This window comes from Camelina sativa, chromosome 12 (genome assembly GCF_030686135.1).
Source record: "Camelina sativa cultivar CO46 ecotype springtype chromosome 12, ASM3068613v1".
NCBI classification, from domain to species: domain Eukaryota; kingdom Viridiplantae; phylum Streptophyta; class Magnoliopsida; order Brassicales; family Brassicaceae; genus Camelina; species Camelina sativa.
In genome coordinates this window covers 16,267,998-16,294,545 of record NC_141891.1, presented here as the reverse complement: position 1 = coordinate 16,294,545, position 26,548 = coordinate 16,267,998, and the positions used below count along the sequence as shown (strand labels likewise).

At 39.9% G+C, this 26,548-nt stretch overlaps 1 non-coding gene and 1 pseudogene across 1 annotated transcript; both read left to right on the top strand.

Moving 5' to 3' along the window:
• The first annotated feature begins 20,124 nt into the window (after positions 1 to 20,124).
• LOC147930602 (small nucleolar RNA R71) lies at positions 20,125 to 20,225 on the top strand (annotated as a pseudogene).
• A 6,216-nt stretch (positions 20,226 to 26,441) lies between these two features.
• On the top strand, positions 26,442 to 26,548 carry LOC147930601 (small nucleolar RNA R71). Its single transcript, XR_015576738.1, has one exon. It is a non-coding gene; the product is annotated as a small nucleolar RNA R71 (small nucleolar RNA).

Below are 26,548 nucleotides of genomic sequence, written 5' to 3'. Positions count from 1 at the left end.
TAGAGAAAATATAGCTTTATTCTACTGTGATTTCAAAATAATATAATAAGCTCAAAAAGAAATTACTAATATTCATATGGACTGGTGGGTTCCTGAGCACATGTATAAGCTCCTAAAATCTCAAATCATAACGCAAACTTGGCTTTATCACAGTATATTTCTTCGTACCTATCGTGTTTACTCTGCAGTTTAGGAAAAACAACTTTGAACTGAGCCTCCGTTGAAAAGAGTTACGGATGATACCTTCTTTGGAATCGGAGACAACTCCTCAAGGACGTGAGACCAACAATCGTATTGGATATTTTTTGTACTGAGGTGAGCGGAGCAGATCTTTTTATTAACGAAAAATGAGGTCGTCAAACTAACAAAGAGTTGAGATCGAATTCAACAGCTTACATGCAAGCTGTCGAGCGAAGAGCAACAAGCTCAAAACGAGAAAGAAATTACAAAGAGGATAATAAGAGGATAATAAATTTCTATTTCGAGAGAGAATATTGTTCTAAAGGTAATCTCCAAGGGACCGAATGAGGTTTTCAATAAATGTCTTGAGCTATTTATATAGGTGAGTGTGGAGTTAAGGCACTCTAGACGTTCTCCTAAATTTGTCGGACCGAAGTCACAGTTTAAGCTTTTGTTAGGCGGAGTGACATTTTAGGATATCTAACAGATATTCTTGTAACTGATCAAGCAAAAAATTTGTTGTTCTTATTCCGATGTTCTGAATATATAAAGCAGCAAATAAATATTTTACCAAAAAGAAAAACAAAAATGTTTTTTACTTTCTTTCGGGTGTAACAATGCTCATATATCTTTGGAAAAGTTCCACTTTACAATAACCCCAAATTTGTTACTTAAAAAACTTTAAAAGTGCTTTTCGTTATCGCTAACTCAAAAAACATTGACGGACATTTATATATAACTAGATTAGGGACCCGTCCAATGTGCGGGTTTAGAGTTTTTAAAATAAAACTAAATTTAACAAAGAATTTAAAATAAATATTTTTAATAAGTAAAAATTATCTATAAAAGTCAATAGATACACCGAAGTGTCCAATGTGATATTTGGTGTAAATGTGTGATTTTGTGGTTGAGACTATTAGTCACGTTTTCTTTGAATGTCCTCGCTCTTGTGAAGTTTGGGATTTATCTCTGACTCCTGTCTCGTCAGAGGGTTTTCCATATGAGTCGGTGTACTGGAATTTGGATTTTGTTTTATGTATGGATGCCTTTCAACAGGGTGATCCTAATCAACTTCTTCAATCCGGAAGGCCATAAATAAAAAAGTTTTTTTCAGGTTTAGAGATCAAGGTGAATGATATAATTTCTCAGGCTTTAGACGATAAGTTAGCCTGGGAAGAAGCGCTCTCTTTTATGGCGGTCATGTCAGCTCCATCTCCATCTTCGGATGTCCAGATTTCTTCACCTCGTTATCAGATTGATGGTTCTTGGAAAGCAACCAATGAGCATTCAGGATTGGACTAGTGGTTTTGCGTTGGTGAGGAGCGAACCTTGTTGTTGGGGGCCATGTCTCTAAGACGGAGCCCCTCCCCCCTGCATTTGGAGTTAGAAGCGTTGTACTGGGCCATGGAGCGGATACGTACTGCAGAGATCGCTTGTCAACATTTCGAGACTGATTGTGCTGAGTTACTCACTATGGTTCAGTCCCCTAAAGATTGGCCGTCCTTCTCCAACGTGCTTGTTGAGTTCAACTCGCTGGAGTCCTTCCAACTATTCTCCATCTTTTGGATCCCGCGTGCGTCAAATAAGAAGGTGAATTGTCTTGTTCGTGCTTCGCGTTTTCTTATCTCTGAAGTTTCTTTTGTAAACCCCTTCCATCCGGCTTGGGCAACTAACCAAGGAATTTTCATTTAATTTATTGTTTGCATGAAAAAAAAGTAAACAGATACACTTTTAGTTAAGTAAATAGTTGTAGATGAGTTCAAATTTATTAAAATTAAATTAAATTTGATAAATAATATATATTTATTTAATTCTTTTTGTAAGTAAAAACAATGTATAAAAGTAAAGAGATAAACTTTTAGTTATAGAAAATAGTTGTTTTTTTTGCTATAATACACTAATGTATATCCATTTACAAATCTACTATCTACATTACCACTTGAAGTGTATTTGTACACACAAATATATTTTACTGTTGAAGTGTATTTGTACACACAAATATGTTTTACTGTTAAAATATACTCATTATTTTTTACTACTACCAACAAATTGTCTTTATGAAAATATTAAATAACCTATTATATGTCTCTTCACTTTAACATTTTTATAGTTGCAAAAACGCATATGTTAATCTTATATACTCCTATCTTATATGTTACAATAGCAGTTGTTTTAAATAAATTATTTGATTGGTGAAAAAAATATGAAACGATCTATTTTTATTTTAAATCTTTTGCTTCAACAATCTCTTTCTTTATGTAAAGGTGAATATTTATATTTTTCTAGAAACAATAGCTAGTTTTATAATTTTCACAATCATACTTTTTTATCTTATATAAAAAGTAATTTTTTCTTGTAAAATTAGCAACTTAAAATTAAAATAAGTAAACAATATTGCAATTTCGAATTTTTTGATATATATATATATATATTCCTTATAATGATATTTTCTTTTTATGGTAGGTTTTGAATTTTAAAATTTTTATTTTCTAAAATTTTAATAATTTTAGAATTGACATGTGTCAACATCTGAATGGTATAATTGACACGTGTCAAAATCTTGTTAATTAATAATTTTGACATCAAACTTTATATAATAAGATGGCTGGAGGATATTTAGGTAACTTTACTTTAAAAGTGCTCTTCACATCATTAACTCTAATAAGATTCCTCATCTCTTTGAACTTAATCCTCCCAAGTGTCTTTGTTAAAATGTCTGCCTTTTGCTCACTTCTAGGAATATGCTTTATCTCTATTTGCCCGTTCTCGACACATTCTCTTATGAAGTGGAACCGCCTATGTATGTGCTTGCTTTGGCCATGAAACACTGATTTTTTTTTCAACGCAATTGTAGACTGATTATCAAGTCGTATTGTAACCTTCTCACATGGATCTCCGGTGATTTCACAAAGCAGTTCTTGTAACCAGATGGCTTGTTTAGCTGTCTCTGTTCCAGCCATGAACTCGGTTTCACAAGAAAACAGAGCTACCACACCCTGCTTCTGTGAACACCACGTTATCAGACTTTCTCCTAGATAAAAGATATGTCCAGAAGTACTTTTGCCATCGTCTGGATCAACAATGTGATTATTGTCACTGTACCCTATTAGTCTTGGTATCTTTGTTCTGCCAAATGTTAATCCAAGAGTTGTTGTTCCTTTTAGATATCTACTCAAGCATTGCTTCATGGCTGCTCCATGTGATTCTCTAGGACTCTGCATATACCTGCTTAAAACTCCCACGCAAAAAGATAAATCAGGTCGTGTATGAAGCAAGTAACGAAGACATCCCACGTTTTTCCTGTATATTGTTGCATCAATCTCCTACGCATTCTCGGTTTTAGACAATTTCAGACCAATCTCCATTGGTGTATGCATTGAATTGCAGTCTCTCATCCATGTTTCTTCAAGAATTTTCTGAGCATAATGAGTTTGATTCAAGGTTATTTTCCCTTGATGTTGTGACACCTCAATTCCTAAATAATACGTCAGTTTGCCTAGATCATTCATCTTAAATTTTGATGACATCTCTTTTGTCAATTCGTTGATTACTTTTAGAATTGTACCTGTCACAAACAGATCATCGACATAAACACCAATACCTAGTAAGTGTTCTCCAACCTCTTTGCGATACATTAAAGGCTCCTTTGAACACTTAACAAAACACAATCCCAACAATATTGTGGTTAATTTGTTATTCCAGGCTCTATGTGCTTGGCTCAATCCATACAAGGCTATATTTAGCTTGTAAACCTTCCCTTCACTTCCAGCCTTTTGAAATCCTTCAGGTTGTAAGACATAGACTGTTTCTTTATAGCTAATCCAATAGCTGCTTCAGCGGCTGCAATTGCTATAAAAAATGCAGAAAATATCCCCTTTTAGTTGGGAATTATCAAAAAAATTAGAAAATGTTACGAAATTCATATTAACTGCATTGAGTATAAGGTCAAGACACATAAGAGCCGTAACCATATTTAACTCGTGATCAATCCATAAAGACCAATCAAAAATAAACAGGCACTCAAAACAAGTACATGTTCGAGTATCATTCAGCAAGTCCTTATCAATTTTGATTCATTTCAATATGAAAAATAGTTCACCGGACTCCATCAACTAGAATATAACAAAAAAAGTACGAATAAAAACAATATTAGGTAATTTTTTTTAATAAATATGAAGTATAAAAATTGATTCTTAAAATATGAAATAGTATTCAATCAAATTTAATTGAATAATCAGAAAAATCAAAACATACACAAAGTTTTCTTTGGTCTTAACTAATTATTTATTATTGACGAGCCACAGAAATTGCACCTATCAAAGCAACTAAAAAAATTATTGAAATGAGTTGAAATGGCAGAAAAAAATCTGTTGATAAATGAATTCCTATTTGTTGACTATTACTTATTAAATCTTTCTCTAGAATCCGGTTACCATGACATATCGGGAATAGTAGACATTAATAAATAAATGAATAGTTGTACAAACCAACGAAGTAATCCCATTCCCAATGGTCCACGGATTGAAATCGGTGGAATATTCTGAATCATTTATGAATATCACAACAAAATATGAGTAAAACATTTATGGCACCCACATAAATAAAGAGTTGTGCAGCAGCTACAAAATGGGAATTTAATAGAGTATACAATAAAGATATACAAACAAGAACAAATCCTAAGGAAAAGGCTGAAAATATTGGGTTGGGAAGTAATACCACTCCCAGACCTTCTACTAAAAGACTGGATCCTAGAAAAACTAAAAAAAAATCATGTATTAGTCTACGCAAATCCATTATATTATTAATAGAAAATAAAAATCGAAATCCTTTTCATGACCCTATTAATTTAACTAGGAATTTTTTTTTTTTAATTTTGTCTACCAAACATTAAATTAGAAAATAACTCCAAGGTTGGTTTCCCAAACCGGAGGGTAAGAGTTTACAAAAGAAGTTTCAGAAAATAAAGATCTCGAAGAGAGAGCAAGGCAGTCTGCCCGTACGTTTGACGTGGGTGGGATCCTCGAAAGCATGAAGAATGGAAAGGATGATCGAAGTAAACTAAATTCATCGAATAGAATGGAGAAAGCGGGCCATTCATCCGGAGACTGCACCATCACTAGGAATTTTTTTTTATATATGTTTCTAATAGAGTGAAATTAGAATCTAATGGATATGGATTGATGTAGATACAATTATTAGACAGTTTCTCTTTTTTTTTTTAATTCTAAAATGTATTTTCAACCTATCTATTTCACGAAAGTAATTACAAATATATTATATTAAAAGAATACGCCTTAATACTTAATATTAGTATAAAAATATAATACATGATTTAATTATAATCTTTATATAATTCAACAATTTTGAATTCATGTTTTAATTTTGCACCAAAAAAAAAGAATTTATTTTTTAATCAAATTGAAGGGTTTACCCCAGTTTTTGTTTGAGATGAATTCAAAATTGTTCGAATAGTGTAATCATCAATTACTGACATTGGTAAACGAGCCAAAGCTATTTGATTATAATTTAATTCGTGACAATCATAAGTGGAAAATTCACATTCTTCCATCATTGACAAACAATTTTTTGCACAATATTCAACACAATAACCACAAAATATACAAAATTCCAAAATCAATACTGTAATTAAGCAATCATTTTTTCGAATATTAGTTTCCAATTTCCAATCAACAACATGCAAATCTATAGGACATACTCGAACACATATTTCACAAGCAATGCATTTATCAAATTCAAAATGGATTCGACCGCGGAAACATTTTGATGTTATTCATTTTTCATATGGATATTGAATAGTTACAGGTAAACGATTTGTGTGGGATAAGGTAATCATGAAACCTTGACCAATATACCTTGCAGCTCGTAGGGTTTGTTGACCATAATTCATGAACCCGTTATCATAGGAAGCATATTGTAATTATTATCTCTGAATAATTTTATCTTTGTCTCTTTCTCTTGTTTTAAAAAATAATGAATACATTGGATTCATTTTCAATTTAGAGTAAATAGAGTTGGAAAGAAGTTATTAAAAATAGATTACCAAGGGAAATAGGTAAAAGAAATTTCCATCCAAGATCCATTCTTAGCCTAGGTACGATAGAAATGAACAAAAACAAATAAGTTTTAGCTAATTTCATAAATATACCAATTGTTGTTACAAAACTTTGATCCCTTTGATAAAGTTCTAGAATAGAAATATAAGGAATATATATTCCAACTGCCTAAGTATAAAACGGTTACAAATAATGAGGAAATTAATAAATTTAGATAAGAAGGAAGGTAAAATAAACCAAATTGGATACCTGAATATTCAGTTTGATAACCTACTATTAATTCTTCTTCCGCTTCTGGTAAATCAAATGGTAACCTCTCCCATTCTGCTAGCGAAGAAATTAGAAAATGATAAAATCTATAGGTTGACACCAAAATTCCATCCCCAAAAACCATATTTTGATTGTGCCTCATCTATATCAACTATTGTAACGCTCCGACCGCCACCTTTTAGTGGGCCCTATGTCCAATCTCAGTCCATGGGCCCATGTTTTTAATGGGTTTCACGTCCTCTCACTAGGTCCGTGAGCCCATCCATATCCGACGGTCGGTTTGCTACGTCCGGAATGCTTTAAAGACTTGTTTACCGTCCCTACAAATCACCACATGATATTTTCTTGTGTTTTTTCCTCACTCGCACTATTCTGACAGTCACTTCCCGGAAGGTCACCCATCCTGCGATTACTCTAGCTTAAGCATGCTTAACCCTGGAGTTCTCTCAGGACCCTTGACCGACAAAATAAGTGTCCTTTGGTGACATAAGTGGCCAAATCAATTGTTTTAAACCTCTCCGCAAGTCTCTGAAACCAGGGTGTCACAATTCACCCCCACTAACATATTGCAACGTTCTCGTTGCACACCAAGAATGTCACCCCCCGATGTTGTGAGCCCACTCGACTCCACGCCCAAACCCACTCTATCGAGCCATCTTCGACAACACGCTCGAGCCAACATATCGCCGCCTCCCTCGAGTTACCATCATTCCCATCGATCAAGCCAATTTCAAAATCCCAATCGAGCCACTCTCACACGACACTACTCGAGCCGACATACTTCCTCGTTTGAGCTGCAAATCATGAAGACGGATAGCCTCGCTCCCGTTCACCACCGACAAACTCAACTACAACCGTCTGGATATTTGTTCAAGTTTTTAATTTCATATTTGCTCTTGTTGCTTGCTCACTAACATATTAACGTTTAGCTCTGAGTTCACCATGTCTCAGAGAAACAGAAAAATTTCTGAGCTTATACATGAGATGAGAGAGGCATATGGTTGTGTTGGTGGAGAGCGCTCATCACCTGAGTCCATGGTAAAGCATTTCTTGAAAATGAAGAACATGGTTTATGAAGTTGTTGGGGGTTCAGCACAGGCAGCAGGGTCAAGCAGGCCAGACAAACCGCTCTCTAAGAGCAAGAGTAGCGGGAAGAGACCGACACGAGCTTCCAACTCATGAGAGAAAGGCAGTGATTACGAACAGGAGGAACCTGAGTTGTGCTCAGGACAAGCTCCCAAGAAATCTGTCAGACGGAAAGGCGTTGAGACAAAACTGACTCCCAAGGAGTACTACGAGCTGTTCCAGCAGTTGGAGTTCAATGGAATAAGATATCCTCATGTCGAGACGATGGAGCAACTCTGGATTTTGGAGGATGTTCAGTATCTATTTAGACGATGCCATCTCGAGAGAATCATGAACACCCCGAAGCATGGATATAGGGAGGAGACAATCCAGTTCCTCTCGACTCTGGAGATGCACTTGTATGCGGATGAGCCGGGAAGAATGTCTGATGGAGGTTTGGGCTACATTACATTCCGTGTTCACGGCCAATTCTACACTCTTACCTTCAGGACCGTCGACGAGGTATTTAGATTTCCCAGCAAAACGGGGACAACACCGCAGTTTGATAGGAATGAGATATCCGCACTCTTGGCAACGATCAAAAGCGCGCCCACATTCACTTCATCAAAAACAAAAGCGACGAACCTGAGAAGCCCAATGTTGTGTTACTTCTAGAAGGCGGTTGCCAGTTGATAAACAGGTTTTCACCCAGGGTATCAATTCCCTATGCAGTTGTAGTACAAAGGGTTATCAATCCAAATGGTTGTTTAATACTAGCAGGAAGGATGAAATAAGAATGCAAGTCAAGCCAAGCAATTGAGGGTTTTGTTCTAACAATCCTAAAATAATAAAAGAAAATAATATAAACAGGAAACCACACGACCTAAGCACTCGATGCAAGCATTCGAGTACAAGATCGAGTGGGGTGGTCGAGAAAGCAAATGAGATATGAACAACTCGAGGTATTACTCGATGTAGGTTATCGTGTACCTGATCGGGTAAGTGATCGAATAAGGTAAGAAAATGCAAGCAATTAAAATACGAAAGCTTCTAAGGAAGGGGTAATCGAATCCAAAGTATTCCTAACCGGTACAAATGTCTTACATGTCTCAAGAAAATATATCCTAGCCAATGAATCTCTAAAACCTTGTTAACACACTCTCGCACTAGAAACAATCAACCTTGAATCACTTCCCTACCCAACTCTCGTTGGAGAAACATGACCAAGTAGGCATTAAGATCCGATCCATTATTGTCAGTAAACCCCTAACTCATCTAATCTCTTAGGCTAAGTGAGTAAACCTCTAGCATTGGTTGATTCAAGCATCTCATCTTCACCTCTTGGTGGTAAAACGCCTTAGATCTAATCTCAACCTCTCGGTCTGTTGACAACATTAAGAACACCAATCTAGAATGAAATCTACTAAACATATACAATCAACTAAGACATGCTGTGACAACCCGTCCTGTGGACCCCGCTAGCCTCACTGCTAGCCCACTAGCCTCACTGCTAGCCGCCCAAACAGACCCCAAGCTGGCAGGTCAATTGGTGGCAACTTGTCATGTGGGAAGGTTGTTAAAGGGTGGGGACCAAGGTTCGAGGAACGCCTGGCTCACCAATAACCTACTGGTGGATTAGGATATCCAACGTGATGGGTTAGGATCGATGCCCTGCAGGGCCAGCTTGGGGTCCGTTTGGGCGGCTAGCAGTAAGGCTATTGGGCTGGCAATGAGGCTAGCGGGGTCCACAGGACGGGTTTTCACATAAAAATCGCCAAACTGAAAGGACCGACCTTTTTTTTTTTAAATAATAAATAATAAATATAATATAGTAAATAAACTACAACTAGTGGTCCCATATCCACTAGCCACCTAACCACAATCACAATCATCAGCGGAATAACCAATCTCACTATCCAATAAATATCCAATAATATAACTAATAAATACAATAATCAAATAACAGGAAACATAGAACCAGCAACCTAGCAATGTTCTAATGACCCAACTCTAGCAACCTAGCAATGCCAGACAACATCAAACCGAGTCCCTAGAACATCCTCCTCTTCATTGCCTTGATTCCACGATCACACTTTGCCTTTACCTGCACCACAAACACATATTGAGATGCATGAGTATTTGATAAACACTCAGGAGCAGGAGATGAAGTCTCTAGTAGGAGAGATCAGTGCTTTGAGCTTGTGTGCTGTTTCACAAGAACCATTAGGTTTGGAAGCAGTAGATAGAGCAGATCTTCTGAGTAGGGTGCGGTTGTCTAAGGAGAAGGATTTAGGGCTGGTGAATGCCTCAAAGGATGTGGATTCAGAGTATCAGGTCTCAGATAATGGTACTATCTTGGTGCACGGTCGGGTTTGTGTGCCAAAGGATGAGGAGTTGAGATAGGAGATCCTAAGAGAGGCTCATGCAAGCAGGTTTTCTATTCATCCAGGAGCGACTAAGATGTACCGTGATCTTAAGAGGTACTATCACTGGGTCGGGATGAAGAAGGATGTAGCTAGTTGGGTCTCGAGGTGTGATGTGTGTCAGCTAGTGAAGGCTGAGCATTAGGTTCCTAGCGGTTTACTGAAGAGTATTTCCATTCCTGAGTGGAAGTGGGATATGATCACTATGGATTTTGTGGTAGGATTGCCAGTGTCACGGACCTTTGATGCTATTTGGGTCATTGTGGACCGGTTGACTAATTCAGAACATTTTCTGGCCATTAAGAAGACTGATGGACCAGCGGTCTTGGCTAAGAAGTATGTGAGAGAGATAGTCAGATTGCATGGGGTGCCAGCGAGCATTGTTTCTGATAGGGATTCTAAGTTCACTTCGGTGTTTTGGAAGGCATTTCAGGCAGAGATGGGCACTAAGGTGCATATGAGTACGGCTTATCATCCCCAGACAGATGGACAGTCTGAGAGGACGATCCAGACGCTGGAGGATTTGCTGAGGATGTGTGTGTTGGATTGGGGTGGCCATTGGGCAGATCACCTGAACCTGGTAGAGTTTGCTTACAATAACAGTTATCAGGCGAGTATTAAGATGGCTCCTTATGAGGCTTTGTATGGGAGACCATGTCGTACACCGTTATGATGGAATCAGGTGGGGGAGAGGAGCATGTTTGGTGCTAGTTTTGTTCAGGAGACCTCAGAGAAGATTCGGGTTCTCAAGCTGAACATGAAGGAGGCTCAGGATAGGCAGAGAAGTTATGCTGATATGAGGAGGAGAGATCTTGAGTTTCAGGTGGGAGACAGAGTGTACCTCAAGATGGCCATGTTGCGGGGTCCAAACAGGTCATTGGCAGAGACTAAGTTGAGTCCGAGGTTTATGGGTTCGTTTAGACTGATTGAGCGGGTGGGACCTGTAGCATATAGGCTGGAGTTACCTGAGGTTATGCATGCGTTCTATAAGGTTTTCCATGTGTCTATGTTGCGGAAGTGTCTCCGTGAGGGTGAGCAGGTGTTGGCTAAGATTCCTGAGGATCTTCAGCCTAACATGACTGTGGAGGCGAGACCAGTGAGGGTTCTCGGGAGGAGGATCAAGGAACTTTGGAAGAAGAATATTCCTTTGATGAGAGTCCTTTGGGACTGTGATGGTGTTGAGGAGCAGACTTGGGAGCCTGAGGCGAAAATGAAGGCAAGGTTCAATAAGTGGTATGAGAAGCAAGCTGCGACTTGAGCTTGTCTAGCCTGGTCCCATCTGTAATTCGTGGCTGGAGCGGGAATGGAGTATTCCAGCCCATCTCTTTTGTTTACTCGGTCGCTTGGGGTGGTTGGTTGTGCGACTCAGTAACAAGATGAGGTGGTGCTCGGGGTACAAAGTTTTCGTGAGGCGGGGTTTTGGGAAAAGTTTCCTGAAATAGAAGTTTCCAAAAAGGAAAGTTTCCAAAAATGGAAAGTGCTAAATATGGAAAGTTTTTTACGGGAGTTAGAAATTGTCCATTTTAGCGGTGAAGAGCCTTGGAGGGGCTTGTGTGGCCTTAGTGGCGGACTTTCGAGTTAGTGTGACCGTGTGTGGCGGTCTTTTTAGACATTGTGTGGCCTTTGTGGGAGGCTGTTTAGCCGTTTGTGGCCTTTGTGGTGCGCTGTTTAGCCATTGTGTGGCCTTTGTGGCGGGCTGTTTAGCCAATTGAGTGGCCTTTGTGGCGGGCTGTTTAGCGAGATTGCCTGTTTAGGCGGTCCTTCGGGACATATGGTCTTTGTGACGGTCCTTCGGGACGAGTGGCCTAGGTGGCGGTCTTGTTTAGGACATTTGTTTGGCCTTGGTGGCGGTCCTGTTAAGGACATTTGTTTGGCCTTGGTGGCGGTCCTGTTTAGGACACTTGTTTGACCTTGGTGGTGGTCCTGTTTAGGACATTTGTTTGGCCTTGTGGCATGTATATGATCCTTATGCGGTCATGAGGTATTCCAGTGAGGGGATATGTGGTTAGTAGGACATTGTGAAGTCTTACGTGAGCCACAGGAAGGAAACCTGGATATGGATAGGACTCAGACGTGTTCAGAATTGTTTGCTCGCGATTCTTGGAGGACTTAGGTTTTCCTAGTACTGCCATATTCTGAGACTTTGTGGCTTGGGAATATGGTTGGTATATCGACTACGGATGACGATCCGGGGTCGCACTGTAGGGTGGCAACCCGAGAGATGAGTTGGATTTTTCCTTATATATTATGGCATGCGGGTTTAGGCCCGATGAGGGGCCAATATTATGGCATGCGGACTTAGGTCTGATGAGGAGCCAATAAAAACTCAAGGTTTAGGCCTATGAGAAAAGAAAAGTCCAAAAGTCAAGAGCAAGTGACGCCTGGAGCGTGAGTCTATCGCCTAGAGGTGACCTTCTGTAGATCGATCAGAGGAGTGCGGGCCGTGGAGACAGTTGCATAGGAGTCCTTGGTTGATGGTTGTTCGAGATTCGAGGACGAATCTAGATTGGTGGGGGAGAATTGTAACATCCGCGAACCAAAACTTGGTTTTTGGGGATGGGTGTCGATCGACACCAAGGGGGTGTAGATCGACACCACTAAATTCTGGTTCAACTAGATTGAGTTTTTAATCGATTTGGTTCGGTTTGGTTTTAGGAAACCATTGAACCTGGTTATTTAAGCGGGTTTCGACACAAGAAGGGTTTTGGGAAGTTTATTTTGTCGCCGCTTTGTTGTTTTGAGAGAAAGGAGAGAAAATCATTGATGCGCAATGGTTGAGAGTCTCCTATACGTATTTAGAGTTCTAGAGTTTGATTCCACGTATTTTTTATTGTAACAACCCATCCCATGGATCCCACTAGCCTCACTGCTAGTTGTCCAAACGGACCCCAAGCTGGACCTGCAGGGCATCAATCCTAATCCATCACTGTGGATATCCCAATCCATCAGTAGGTTATTGGTGCGCCAGGCGTTCCTTGAACCCTGGTCCCCACCCTTTAACAACCTTCCCACATGACAAGTTGCCACCAATTGATCTGCAGGGCCAGCTTGGGGTCCGTTTGGACAACTAGTGGGGGGGTTTATATATGGAAACCTCTTTGACCTAGCATCCCAGACCTGCCCGATGGTTTACTCGATGGGGTACACGAGGATGAAGTCGGGTTACTCCTCGGGTAGATCTTCGGGTTGTTCTTCCGGCTCTTGGATCCTCCTCGATCGTGTTGGGGTTCGGACTTGTTCTATCAGCTTGATGGCTCCTTCGGGTACATGCTCGGGTTTGTCCTTGTTTTCCCCCATTTTAGGCTCTTTAGCACTTGTTTTCATCCAAAACATGCAAATACAAAAATGCAACACCCTAAATGGTCTAAAAGTGAATTCCTACAGTTAATGACCTAAAAGTGCTAAGTTAGAGGTATGAACAATGCAAAATATGGACAAAAAGAAGCTAAGAACATGTAAATTAGAGTGTTATCAGACCCCCAAACTTAAATCTTTCTAGTCATCTAGCAAGGAAGTAGGAGGGTGCGGTTTAAAAACCGGGACTCATAACCTTTTTATGCTAAGCGCAGGTTTCAAGCTATAGTCCTTAAAGATAGTTTAACGGTGCTAAGATCAATCAGCATACTTACAAATATTTTTTCTATGCTTATTACCATGCATCAATCTAGTTCAACCTCCAACTAAAGATAAAAAACATCTCTTTCACATTCAATTAAGTGTTTGGCGAATTCTTGCAAATGGAAGGTGAATCAAGCTCAATCGGTTTCAAGGGTAAGACTTTTTAGTAAGGTGGTTTCAAACAAATTATTTGGGTGGTTTTCTCTCAATAGAAGGAATGCTAGACAGTTGTGAAAACTATCTAAGACTGAGAACAATTTAGACATACAAATCTTAACTCTTGATGATCTACCCTTAACTCATTCACTCGCTTTTTATTTTATTTTATCAAACCTCCTAGAATTAAACTATCCACATCCTTGATTTTAACTTCTAGCTCTTTTTTTCTTTTCTTTTTTTTTTTCTTTCTTTGCTAAACTCCTAATATGTATATATATATATATATATATATATATATATTTTTTTTCTTTCTTTCTATGAGACTATAGCAAGATATTTTCTCTCTTTTTTTTTACTTAAAGACTTAGAGCTAATTGATTCTAACCTTAGGGACTTTTCTCTTTTTTTTTTTATATATTCCTCAACCCAACCCAAATAAATATACTAACCACCTATTTTCCAAAACCAAATTTATTAGCTAGTTTAAATTCTAACTTAGCTAAATCAAGAGGCAGTTATTTGTCGTTCTCAATACTCTCAAGGTTTCACAACCTATAGCACAATGAAAAAGGCCTCACTCAACAATTCACAACAAGATTTGAAAGAAAGTTTTGGGTTCATGGGTAGGAAAAATGAATCGGGTTAAACAAAAAAGATTGATAAAAGTGGACCCGAATTTAGAGTTACCATGAGCAAGTATTCAAGTTCCATAAGCAAGACAATTAAAGTTCAAATTAAATCCAATAATATAGAGATGTTCCAATGTTCAAACAAGTGGAGGAAGCATTCAAAAGACACAAGGGTCTAAGCAAAGCTTTTTCATTTTTTCCCAAAGATTGATCTAGCAACAATGAACTGTGATTAAGGGCTATAGCTTCAATCCTAAGGTTTGATTTTAAACAAGATAGTTTTAATCATTGTCCCCTAAGATGCATATGCACCAATACTATATGAAACAAACTAGACTCAATCCTAATATGTAAATGCAACTACATGAACACTTTTTTTTTTTTGTAATTTTTTTCAAATTTTTTTGGATTTTTCAATGCACATAGATGCAGACCCAAATGAATAAAACTAGCATGCAAAAATTTGAAATAAGAACATAAGAAAATAAAACACAATGTTAAATACATTCTAGGACCCTCCCCCAAACTTAAATTACACAGTCCTTTGTGTAAATAAAAGTTGGAAAAAGAATCCAAGAATCACACAAAATAAAAGAAAACTAAATGCAATGTTATATACAAAGGTTTGATGAAAGTGGTACCTTATGGGTTGGTGCAGAAGGAGGTTGTAACAGCCTCCATACTCGCCAACGTGTAGCCAGGGTCGTCTTCGGCTTCAGCAGGTGCCGGTGTTTGCTCGTTAGAGAGCCCGGTGATATGCACGGACGACTTACTCGGACCAGCATCCGAGGGGTTGATCGAGGGGGGTATCGCGTAGCTCATCGGGTAGGGCATCGGGTAGTACGATGGGTACGGTGGAAGAGGTCCAGAATGATCACCTGTATAGCCACTTGCAGGGTGCATGGCATCTGGTAAGGCGGAGGGAAGAGTACTGAGTAGTCACCCGATTGTGTGCTCGATGGGTGCATCAGATAAGGCATTGTGTACCCCATCGGGTTATGCATCGGGTAGGCGTCTGAATGGCTTCTCCGCGATGCTTTAGTTCGAGTGACATCTCCCTCTCCTTGGGGCTCATATGATGATGCTCTGTGAGGTTATGGATGTGGCAGCCCTCGAGTTCCTCCTAGCGGTCAGCTTCTCCCCATCCAAGTTGGTGCGTGTGCCGAGGTAGGAGTTGAGGCACAGCTTGCCTTGTCTTGCAGCTCCTTGATTTGACCTCCCATAGTCTTCTGATATTCTCAAATTAACCCTAGAGCTACTCTCTCAAATTAAGAGATCAATGCAGTACTTAGGGGTCGAATTCCACAAGGACTCAAGACTACACAATAAATTATAGAGTTTTATAATTAAGCTAAACAGATTAATTTGAATTAAAATAAAAGCAAAATATTAAATAAAAGCTGTGTAAATTCAGATGATCAAAAAGCTAGGCCTAGGGAATTTCTCAGGAAATTATGAAATATTAAATCAAGGAAATAAATTGGATTCAAGCAATTAAGAACAGATCTAGAACTCTAAACACTTTTGTAAATTAAATCAGTTCTCACTGCAAATAATATCTAAATTTAAAACCAGAAAATCCAAATCTCTTTGTAAAATTCTAGGTAATAAATCAGCAATAAAATCAGGTTTAGATTGTTCACAAAATTATTAAATCAAATCTCTTTGCAAGAAATAATTTTGCTCATCAAAAGGTTTTATCAGGAAAATCAATTATATTCTCATATCAATTTATTTTCCTAAAGTATTAATTCTAGATGGCCAATCAAGGATTAATATGAAGAACAACATAAGATGAAGATCTAGATAGATAATGAATCCTAAATAAACAGATCTAATAATTCATAAAATCCCTGTGAAAAACCCTAAACCTAACAAGCAAACTACTCAGACATAATCATTGAAGAACAAAACATCTTTCTAAATAATAAGCAATAGAGATTTAAAAGAGTAAGAAAGAGTTTAGAAATTCTTCTCTACAAAGCAGATCTGATCTCTCCAAAGCTCTCAAAAATCTCTCAGGGTTGCAGGAAAAATAAAACTTGATAGAATAAAACTTAAAGGTTTTCAAAACTTAAAAACTATATATATATGTCCTAAAACACGTCAGGGACTCATGTTGCAATTTTGGAAAACTTTGGGGCAGAATTTTAAAACTTCCAATTTTGTGATTCTTCATCGTTTGGAGAGGGTGTCGATCGATGCTCCAAATCTTGGTGTCGATCGATGCTCTTGTGTTGATCCGAGATGTATGCTCCAAAACGATCCAAATTGCTCCATTTCGCTCCTTTCATGCCAAAATCCTAGAAAACCTGTAAAGACTCAAAAACATCCTAGAAAACAAATCAAAAGACTCTATAAGACTCCTTATATCATGGTTAAAAACCACAAAAATCATGATATATCAACTCCCCCAGACTTAGCCTTTGCTTGCCCTCAAGCAAAACAGAAACTTAGACCTGTGAAAGAAGTTTGAAAACAGGGAACTCACTCAACTGCATGACGATTTTTTATTTGCACTCTTCATTTACCTGACTCAAGAACTTACTTCTTATACTCAACCATGATAAGCATCAACATTCCTTACTCAAATCCCACAATCCTTTGGAATCTCTGAAATCTTCATTGTCATCTCATTAGTCAATATTAAGGCACAAATAAGGTGAATTATTACCTTGGCTGTATTGATCAGTGGCATATGGACTCTTTTCAGGCCAAGACATTCTTCTTACATCTCCTTTCCTCTCCCTTTTCTCACTTCCATTTTTTTTTTTTTTTCCTCTCTTTTTCTTTTTTTTTTCTCAAAGGTGTAAGCGAATACCGGGGTCATTGGTAATTTACCTACCCCTCGCTTCCAAGCTTTGTGTGATCATTTGACTCAAGAGTAGAATAATGAGGTCACTGGTAATTTACCTACCTCTCTAAGCTGATCAAAATCATCTCATCTTTTATTCTCTTTTTTCTGATTTTTCTCTTTTTTTTTAAAGCACTGAAGGGAAGAGAGAGGGGAGACATACTTTGAAAAATTGCACTATCTTGTATGGCCTAAAGAAGAAGTCTAGTCCATTGATTTCCAACCCCAAAGTAAGCGATTAAGTCCGGTCAAAATCCTGATAAAGGTTGAGACAACGTTAGATCAATCAGATATCCATTGAATAAGGGCTTTCAGGATTGTTGATAAGGCTCATAGTCTTTCTAAGCTTCAGTTCTCAGATCAAGCATAAACAAATAATCATTAGAGTGTTAGCCAAATAAGAGGAATCATTAATCAAGATCATAATTCCCAAAGACAAAAAGAAAATTTTGAAAAATTTGACTCAAACTTTATGGTTTTGACTGACACAACTGAAACTCAAAAAAAAAAACATAGTTAGCAACTAACCTCCCCAGACTTAAACAACACTGTCCCCAGTGTTATCAAGTAAGAGGAAAGCAAAAAGAAACATAAAATAAATAAAAATCAAAATCAAAAGAAAAAGAAAAACCTACCAGTGGGTTGCCTCCCACTAAGCGCTTGTTTTCAGAAAAACCTACCAGTGGGTTGACTGTGCTGGAGCTCAGGAACCTGGTGGATCAGAACATGGCATTGAATGCTTCTGAGTGAATGACCTCTTCATCCAAGGTGGTGTATAAGCTTTAGGTGCATGAGGTCTGTCAAGGATGTTAGGAACAGGACCAGGACAGGATTTAGGGATGGGTTTGCTTCTCTTATGTCCTGCAAAATCATCAACAGAAGAAACAAGCACTCTACGAGAATCTTGTGGCTTGGTTAACTGCAAAACAGTTTTTATCTCTTTGAAATTCTTGTTGATGATAAGAGGAAGGTTAGGAGAAGAAGATGCATACCTTGGCCTTACCTGAGGGCTCTGGAGTGTGGATTGATGACTCTTCTGTTTGGGAACAGGTTTCTGACTTGGAGTATCAGTTTTGGACAAGCTTTGTCGCGGTCGTGGAGGAGTGTCGATCGATACCCTCTTGGTGGCATCAATCGACACTGAGCCTGATGCTCGTGTTGCAGAAACTTTTTCAACAGAAAAAGTCTGTCCATCAATAGTAGGAGGCCTCCTCAGCTTATCCATCTCGAAATTCAAACTCAAACCATCCACATTCAGTGCTATGTGTCCCTTCTGCACATCAATGATGGCACCAGCTGTAGCCAAGAAAGATCTTCCTAAGATGAGAGGATCTTTAGGCTCTTGATCATACTTCAGCACCACAAAGTCAGCGGGAATCATGAAGTTGCCAACCTTAACTGGAATATCCTCTAAAACACCTTCAGGAGTTCTTTGGGAGCGATCAGCCAAGATAAGAGAAATCTGAGTTGGCTTGAATTTTGTCATCCCAAGTCTCACAGCAACAGAATGTGGCATCAAGTTGATGCTAGAGCCAAGGTCACAAAGTGAGTGTACAAACCTTCCTGTGGAGATTGAGCAATCAAGTACAAAGCTTACATGATCTGGTAACTTCTCTGCAGTCCTACATTGAATGATTGCACTCACTTCCTTAGAGACAACCACCTCCTGCTTTTTCTCCTTCTTCCTCTGAAAAGGTTGGTTCAAGAGAATTGCACTAACATCCTTGGTAAGCAGTGCTCCTTCTTCAGGACTCAAACCATTTGATACCATTCTCTTAACATAGCGCTTGAGTGGTGGTGAAAGCTTTACTGCATCAATCAAAGGCATCTCAATCATCACCTTATCCATCATTGATTTGCATCTAGCTTCCTCCATCTCCTGCTTGGACTTTCTTGGCTTTGGAAAAGGAACCTTAGGCTTGTAGACCCTTTCAGCAGCTGGAACATGAGATTTTGCAGTTTCTGGGTTCGTCTGAGAGGAGTGTCGACCGACACCCAGGTGGTGTCGATCGACACCATCATCTGAAATCGAGAATTTGTCCGATTGCTCTCCCAATTCTGCAGAAACAACTTCATCAATTTCTTCATCCCCCACTGATATGGCATTGCAAGCATGTTTTGGATTTGACTCAGGTCTTCCAGGGAGAAAACCCTCTTGCCTTTTAACAGACCCAGCAGTCTGTGCCACTTGACTCTCCAGCTTCTTGACATGAATATTCAAAGCTTCAAACTTCCCATTAAGATCAGTGTAGACATTGTCAAGCTTCCCATTGAAAGTCACTGTCATTTGCTCCTTACCTTGCAAAAGCTGCTCAAGCATAGCTTCCATCTTACTACTTTCAGCTGTTTTGGGAGGAGGGGACTGATATGAATTATTGCCATAAGTCATTGTGTACCCAGTGCCCTGTTGCTGCTGCTGATACTCTGGCTTGGAAGTGTAGCCTGAAAAGTTCCCACTATAAGGCCTGTTGCCTTGCTGATTACTGAATCTCTGACCCTGATTTCCATAGACAAAGTTGACATCTGCTTCTTCATTCCTTGTCTCAGGTTGTGGCTCAAATGTCTCAACTTCAGCAGCAAAGTGAACTGACTTCTTGCCCACAAGGAGATTATGCACTGAATCAAGCTTAGCATTAACAGAAGCTAGCTGGTTTGAATCATATCCTCCATGTAATCTCTTCCTTTCAGCATCTGCTCTCTTAGTACTATTGCTAGCAGCTAAGTTCTCAATCAAACATTCAGCATCTTCTGGAAGTCTTGTCTTGAAATTCCCATGACTTGCAGCATCTAAAGCTAACTGATACTCCCAGTCACACCCTCTGAAGAAGATACTTAGCAAGTGAACCTTTGAGAAACCATGGTGTGGACAGTCCCTTTGGTAAGCCTTAAATCTCACCCAAGCTGCTTTGAAAGCTTCATCTGGTCTTTGCTTGAAAGAAGACAGCTTGATTCTCTACTCATCTGACATGGCATCATCATAGAAGTAGTTGAGGAAGGCCACCTTGACATCATGCCAGTTTGTCAATGATCCAACAGGCAGCTGTTTCAACCACTGAGATGCCTCTCCTGCAAGTGAGTAAGGGAAGAGTTTGCAGAAGATGTAGTCCTCAGTCACCCCATTAGCTTTGATGCTAGTCACCAGATCCTCAAAATGCTCAATATGGTCCAAGGGCTTCTCATTGGGCAAAGCAGAGAAAGGTCTCTGCCCAACTAGTTGAAAGTACGCAAGTTTCAACTCAAAATCATTCCTCTGAAAAGGGGGAGGAACAATAGCAGACCGGTTCTCGTACACCAGATCAGCCTGATTGTAGTCAGCAATGGTCCTGATCAGATCCCGGTTGTTCTCCTGTCGTCGAACGGGAACGGGGTTCTGTACGTGGTTGGCATCTCCACGCACATCTGCAGGTGGGTGTCGATCGATGCCACCTGGTTGATGTCGATCGACACCAAGATCCGGATCATCAACGACACCAGCTTGCTGGTTCACTACAGCCTGCTCGTATACAATAGGTTCAGGAATCACGTTTCCTTCTGCATCAAGCTTTTGGCCATGCTCATTGCGCAAGTGGCCCTCTTGATCCCTCAAAACACCAGCCTCATCACGCATCAGAATGATCGTATTAACCATCTTCAGAGATTTAGCTGCTTTTCTGTTCTCACGCTCAAGTTTTCCCAACTCTTGGTTTGACAAATTCACAGTAGGACCAGACTTGCTGCTCCTTGTGTGAGGTCTAGGAGGCATGCACCCTAAAACACCAAAGAGAAGAAAAACAAAAACGTGTAAGTAGAAAATAAAAAGAAAAATTTAGACAAAATTCAAAACTCAAATCTAATGGTAGATCAAAGAGTCCCCGGCAACGGCGCCAAAATTTGATATGCTCAAATTAACCCTAGAGCTACTCTCTCAAATTAAGAGATCAATGCAGTACTTAGGGGTCGAATTCCACAAGGACTTAAGACTACACAATAAATTATAGAGTTTTATAATTAAGTTAAACAGATTAATTTGAATTAAAATAAAAGCAAAATATTAAATAACAGCTGTGTAAATTCAGATGATCAAAAAGCTAGGCCTAGGGAATTTCTCAGGAAATTATGAAATATTAAATCAAGAAAATAAATAGGATTCAAGCAATTAAGAACAGATCTAGAACTCTAAACACTTTTGTAAATTAAATCAGTATTCACTGCAAATAATATCTAAATTTAAAACCAGAAAATCCAGATCTCTTTGTAAAATTCTAGGTAATAAATCAGCAATAAAATCAGGTTTAGATTGTTCACAAAATTATTAAATCAAATCTCTTTGCAAGAAATAATTTTGCTCATCAAAAGGTTTTATCAGGAAAATCAATTATATTCTCATATCAATTTATTTTCCTAAAGTATTAATTCTAGATGGCCAATCAAGGATTAATATGAAGAACAACCTAAGTTGAAGATCTAGATAGATAATGAATCCTAAATAAACAGATCTAATAATTCATAAAATCCCAGTGAAAAACCCTAAACCTAACAAGTAAACTACTTAGACATAATCATTGAAGAACAAAACATCTTTCTGAATAATAAGCAATAGAGATTTAAAAGAGTAAGAAAGAGTTTAGAAATTCTTCTCTACAAAGCAGATCTGATCTCTCCAAAGCTCTCAAAAATCTCTCAAGGTTGCAGGAAAAATAAAACTTGATAGAATAAAACTTAAAGGTTTTCAAAACCTAAAAACTATATATATATGTCCTAAAACACGTCAGGGACTCATGTTGCAATTTTGGAAGACTATGGGGCAGAATTGTAAAACTTCCAATTTTGTGATTCTTCATCGTCTGGAGAGGGTGTCGATCGATGCTCCAAATCTTGGTGTTGATCGATGCTCTTGTGTTGATCCGAGATTTATGCTCCAAAACGATCCAAATTGCTCCATTTCGCTTATTTCATGCCAAAATCCTAGAAAACCTGTAAAGACTCAAAAACATCCTAGAAAACAAATCAAAAGACTCTATAAGACTCCTTATATCATGGTTAAAAACCACAAAAATCATGATATATCATCTTCACCGAACCGGTAAGATCCTTCACCTTCCTCACTAGAAACTTGTTCATCCTCTTCAGCCATCCGATCCTCTTGTGAGCTTCCCTCACTCCAACCGGTTGCTTTTGAGAGCACACATACTCCTCAAAATCGAAATCTTCCGAGCTATCTCCCTGTCTCTGCCCGGTTTCCTCTCTCTTCTCAGCTTCGGACTCCTCGTCCGGGTTGTACAGCTCCTCCAAAGGTGGTGCGAAGTCGATGTTTTCCCCCAACCGAAACTTGCTGCATATGACATTAGGTAGGATCATTTGTGCAGCTCCGGCAGTTGGATGGACGAACTTGAAAAGCATCATATCATTGGGCCTCTCATGGGCCAAAAATCTCGCCAGCACGAGGTAGTCTATGTCCAGCCATCTCGGATCGTGTACCACTCTTCAAGGGCACATTGCAAGCCACTAAGATCGGTGTGACTAGTCCTCCAATGGAGATCTCTCCGCCTCCTTATCTTTTCTTCATCGCCCATGACTTAAGGTAGAGGAATTGATCGAGTAGCACAAATACCATATTAGTATCCGCAACATCTCCAACTAACGGTGTTCCATCCCTAACGTTGTCCAAAACTCAACACAATGAAATGTCCAGCAGCTGGAGCTCGTGATCGTTCACATTCCCAGTCTCTTTTCTAGCAAAAAGAGTGCATGCAAGGGACTTGTGAAAATACCTCAAGACAGGGCTCCTTATTTGAGCGGATTTGGAGCTTGTGGACTTGTAGGGGAGCTTGTCTCCTATTGTCAGCCATAGGGACCTCATTTCCTCCTTGCTAACCTCCATTCCGTCTCCACTACCAGCTTTGAAACCATACAGCTTCTCCATCTCCTTGAAAGTGAGCCAGTACTCTTTGTTCCTCACGGAGAAGGTGATGAATCCGATCCCCCCATCGGGTAGTAGGGTCGTGTGGTCTTCAAAGTAGTGCAACCTCAAAGTTGACAGAAAGTGGACCGTCTCCTCCTCATAGGCTTCAAGGTGGGCTCGCATCAAGTGGCCCAGGTGGCACATGTCGAACAGAAACTCAACATCTCTAGCGATGCCCAACTGCTTCATCGTCTCACGGTGGGGATATCGGGTACCAACAAAGGTCATCTTCTGGAAAACCTTGAAGAGTTTTGCCGGAGTCTCCACCTCCTTCTGCTTCAGCCTCCGCGAGGCTTGGCGTGTTCTCTCTCTCTGCTCCTCCTCTCGTTCACGGTTCTCCTCCTTTGAGTCTCGATCCTCTTCCTCAACTGCTCTCTCAGCTACTCTTTCAGCCTTCTCTAAAGCTGGCCTCTTCCCTCTTGTAACCGCAGCTCTGCTCCTTGATCAAGAGGTTTGGATCTCCCTCTTCTCCACCAGCATCAGAATCGACCTCCATGGGGTTGGTAACGGTTCTCTCGGACGCAGACAGATCCCTACGTCGAGGAGATCGGCGAACAGCACTCGCCATTGGACTCGGTGAGCAAACTTGGTGTTCTACTCGATCGGTTACTCGAGCACTGGATCGGGTGGTGGATTGGGTTGAGCATCGGGTTGGGGAAGCAAAACGTCCAGCCAGTGGTTGGGAATGCGGAACGTTTCCTCTCCCTTGGGATTCTCGAGGTTTGTCAGCATCACCTCCGGTTATGGCATCGGCAGAGGTTGATCTTTTTCCCTTCCTTTGGTAGGTTTTTGTGTGTGGCTCCATTGTCGAATCCTTGAGAAGAAAAAGCTAAGCCTCGAGGTTAATAAGGTTAGTCCCAAGGAAAATCGAATAGAACTTGAGATTGAGAGAGAATAGAAAGTATGGAAGCTAAAAGCTCTAGGGTTGGGAGAAGACTTATCGGTGATACTGAGGGAGAAGGGTTTCGAAACCCTTAAATAAAGTATAGCTAGGGTTTTGGGCCTCACCAAAGTGGGATTTCTTGTGGAATTCGGACTCCACTCGCCACCCGAGCAGGGACACGATCAGGCGCGTCGAGTACGGTGTCGGGTTGAGCCTCGGGTTCCCCAATTTCCTTTTTACACTTTTCTATTTTTTATTTTTTTTTATAAATAAACATGCAAAAACAGAAAATAAGTTAAATCAAATAAATCAAAATTAAAATAGAATAAAAGATACCTTTGGAACTTCCTCCCAAGTGAGCTTGTTTTTAGTCACTAAGCTTGACTCTTCATGCTCCTTAAGCATGGGATCTTTGGGGGAGAGGTTTTGAAATCGTCTCCACTGTAGCAGGCTGGTTCAACTGATTCTCGAGGTTTTGTCTAGGTTCCAAGGCAAATGTGGTGTTGACCTCCTCAAGATGTTTGACTTTTCTCTGCTTTGTCTTGGTGGAAAAAGCTTGACCATCAATGGTTGGCCTCTTAATCCCCTTCTTCACATACAACTCCATCTTGAAATGCTCACCATGCTCTATTCTGATCTTTCCTTGCTTCACCTCAATCACAGCTCCTACTATTGCCAAGAATGGTCTTCCTAGGATCAGTGGATCTTCTGGTTCCTTATCCATATCAAGGACCATGAAATCAGTAGGGACTTCCACTCTTCCAATCCTGAGAGGCAGATTTTCCAGGATCCCAATAGGGTGTCTGACCGTTCTATCAGCTAGAACCAAATACAGACTACTCGTTTAAAATTGATGAAACCCAACTTGTTGGCAATTGACAGTGGCATAATGCTAACTGAAGCTCCAAGGTTGCACAGCAATTCAATAAAATCCGGAGTCCTATCGAGCATGGAAAAGTAAAAGATCCAGGATCCTCCAATTTTTCCTCAATTCGTAGCTCAGGATCTAAACACACTCCACTCTTAAGAATCTAAAACCCAATATCCTTGACAGCCTGCTTAACCTCATTCTCAAGCCGAGCTGCCTCCTTGGCAGATTCCTCTTGAAGTTCGTGTGGTGGTAAAAGCTTAGGAGGTGGAGCTTTACGCTTGGCCATACGCTCTGCAAGCGCCTCCAGTTGGATGTCAAGTGCAACATTGAACCTTTCCTCTAGCTCCCCTTCCTTTTCCATAGGTAGTTGAGGTTGATCTCTCGTTTCAACATCTACTCGATGTATTATCTCATCACCATCATCGGGTTCAGCTTCGGGAGGTTCTTCAGTTTGTGATTCTCAAACCAGTGCTCGATCATCAACTCGATCAGTCTCCTCGGGTGAACGCTTGTGTTCATACTCGGATATGTAATACTTGGCCTCGTTTAACCCATAGTGATCCATATCCTCCCCATCTTGTACAGCACTGTCTCAGTGAGGTAATCCTCATAGTCATCATCAAGGAAGATGGCTTGGGCAGTGGCATAATCTTTAGGGTTTTGAACAGCTTTACCTGGAAGTTGGTTGATCTTTGGAGCTGGTTGGTTGTTGTGGTCACCCTCTAGGTATCTCAGCATAGTATTGAGGGATTTGTACTTGGCGTTCAAATCATTGTACCCTGAGTCGATCTTGTTGCTCATCTCCGCAAAACGTTTTGTGGTATCCATAGCTGCTGAAGCCTGATTCTGAATCATTTGCTGAAGTAGGCCGCGTAACTCAGCTTCTTGTGATTGGTTCTGCTGGCCCTGTTGTTGTTGGAATCCAGGTGGTGGGTTGTAGTTTCCAGAGTACTGCTGCATAGGGGCATAGCCTTGATTGTACTGAACAAAAGGCTTCTGTTGGACCTGGTTCCCTTGAACTGCTGATGGGTAGGCTTGGTCCTGAGGATTCACAACATTCGGGTTCCGGTAGGACAGATTTGGATTTGGCTTGAAGTTGTTCTCTTTGTTGTAACCTCCTTGGTTGTTGATGTAGTTAACATCCTCTATTTGTACAGTCTCCCTATCTTGTTGTAAAAACTGCTCTTCCTCTAATATGGCATGGACATGCTGCTGCTGGTTGAGTAGTTTATCAAGCTTGTCATTGAGGGCTTTCATGTCCCTCTTGTACTTGGCATCTTCCTCTCCGGTAGATCGCACAATGCGATCATACTCCTCATTGTAATTCCTAACAGACTAAGCCAAGTTCTCCACTAGGTCTCAACCTTCATCAACATCCTTGTTGAGGAAGTTACCATTACTTGCGGTGTCCAGCAACATTCGTATCTTGGGGACCACTCCTATGTAAAGTGTACTCAACAATGAAGCATTATTGAAGCCATGCTGTGGACATCGAGTAGTGTATCCCTTGAAACGTTCCCAAGCTTCACTGAACGTCTCATTGTTCTTCTGAACAAAGCCGGAAATGTCATTTCTCAGCCT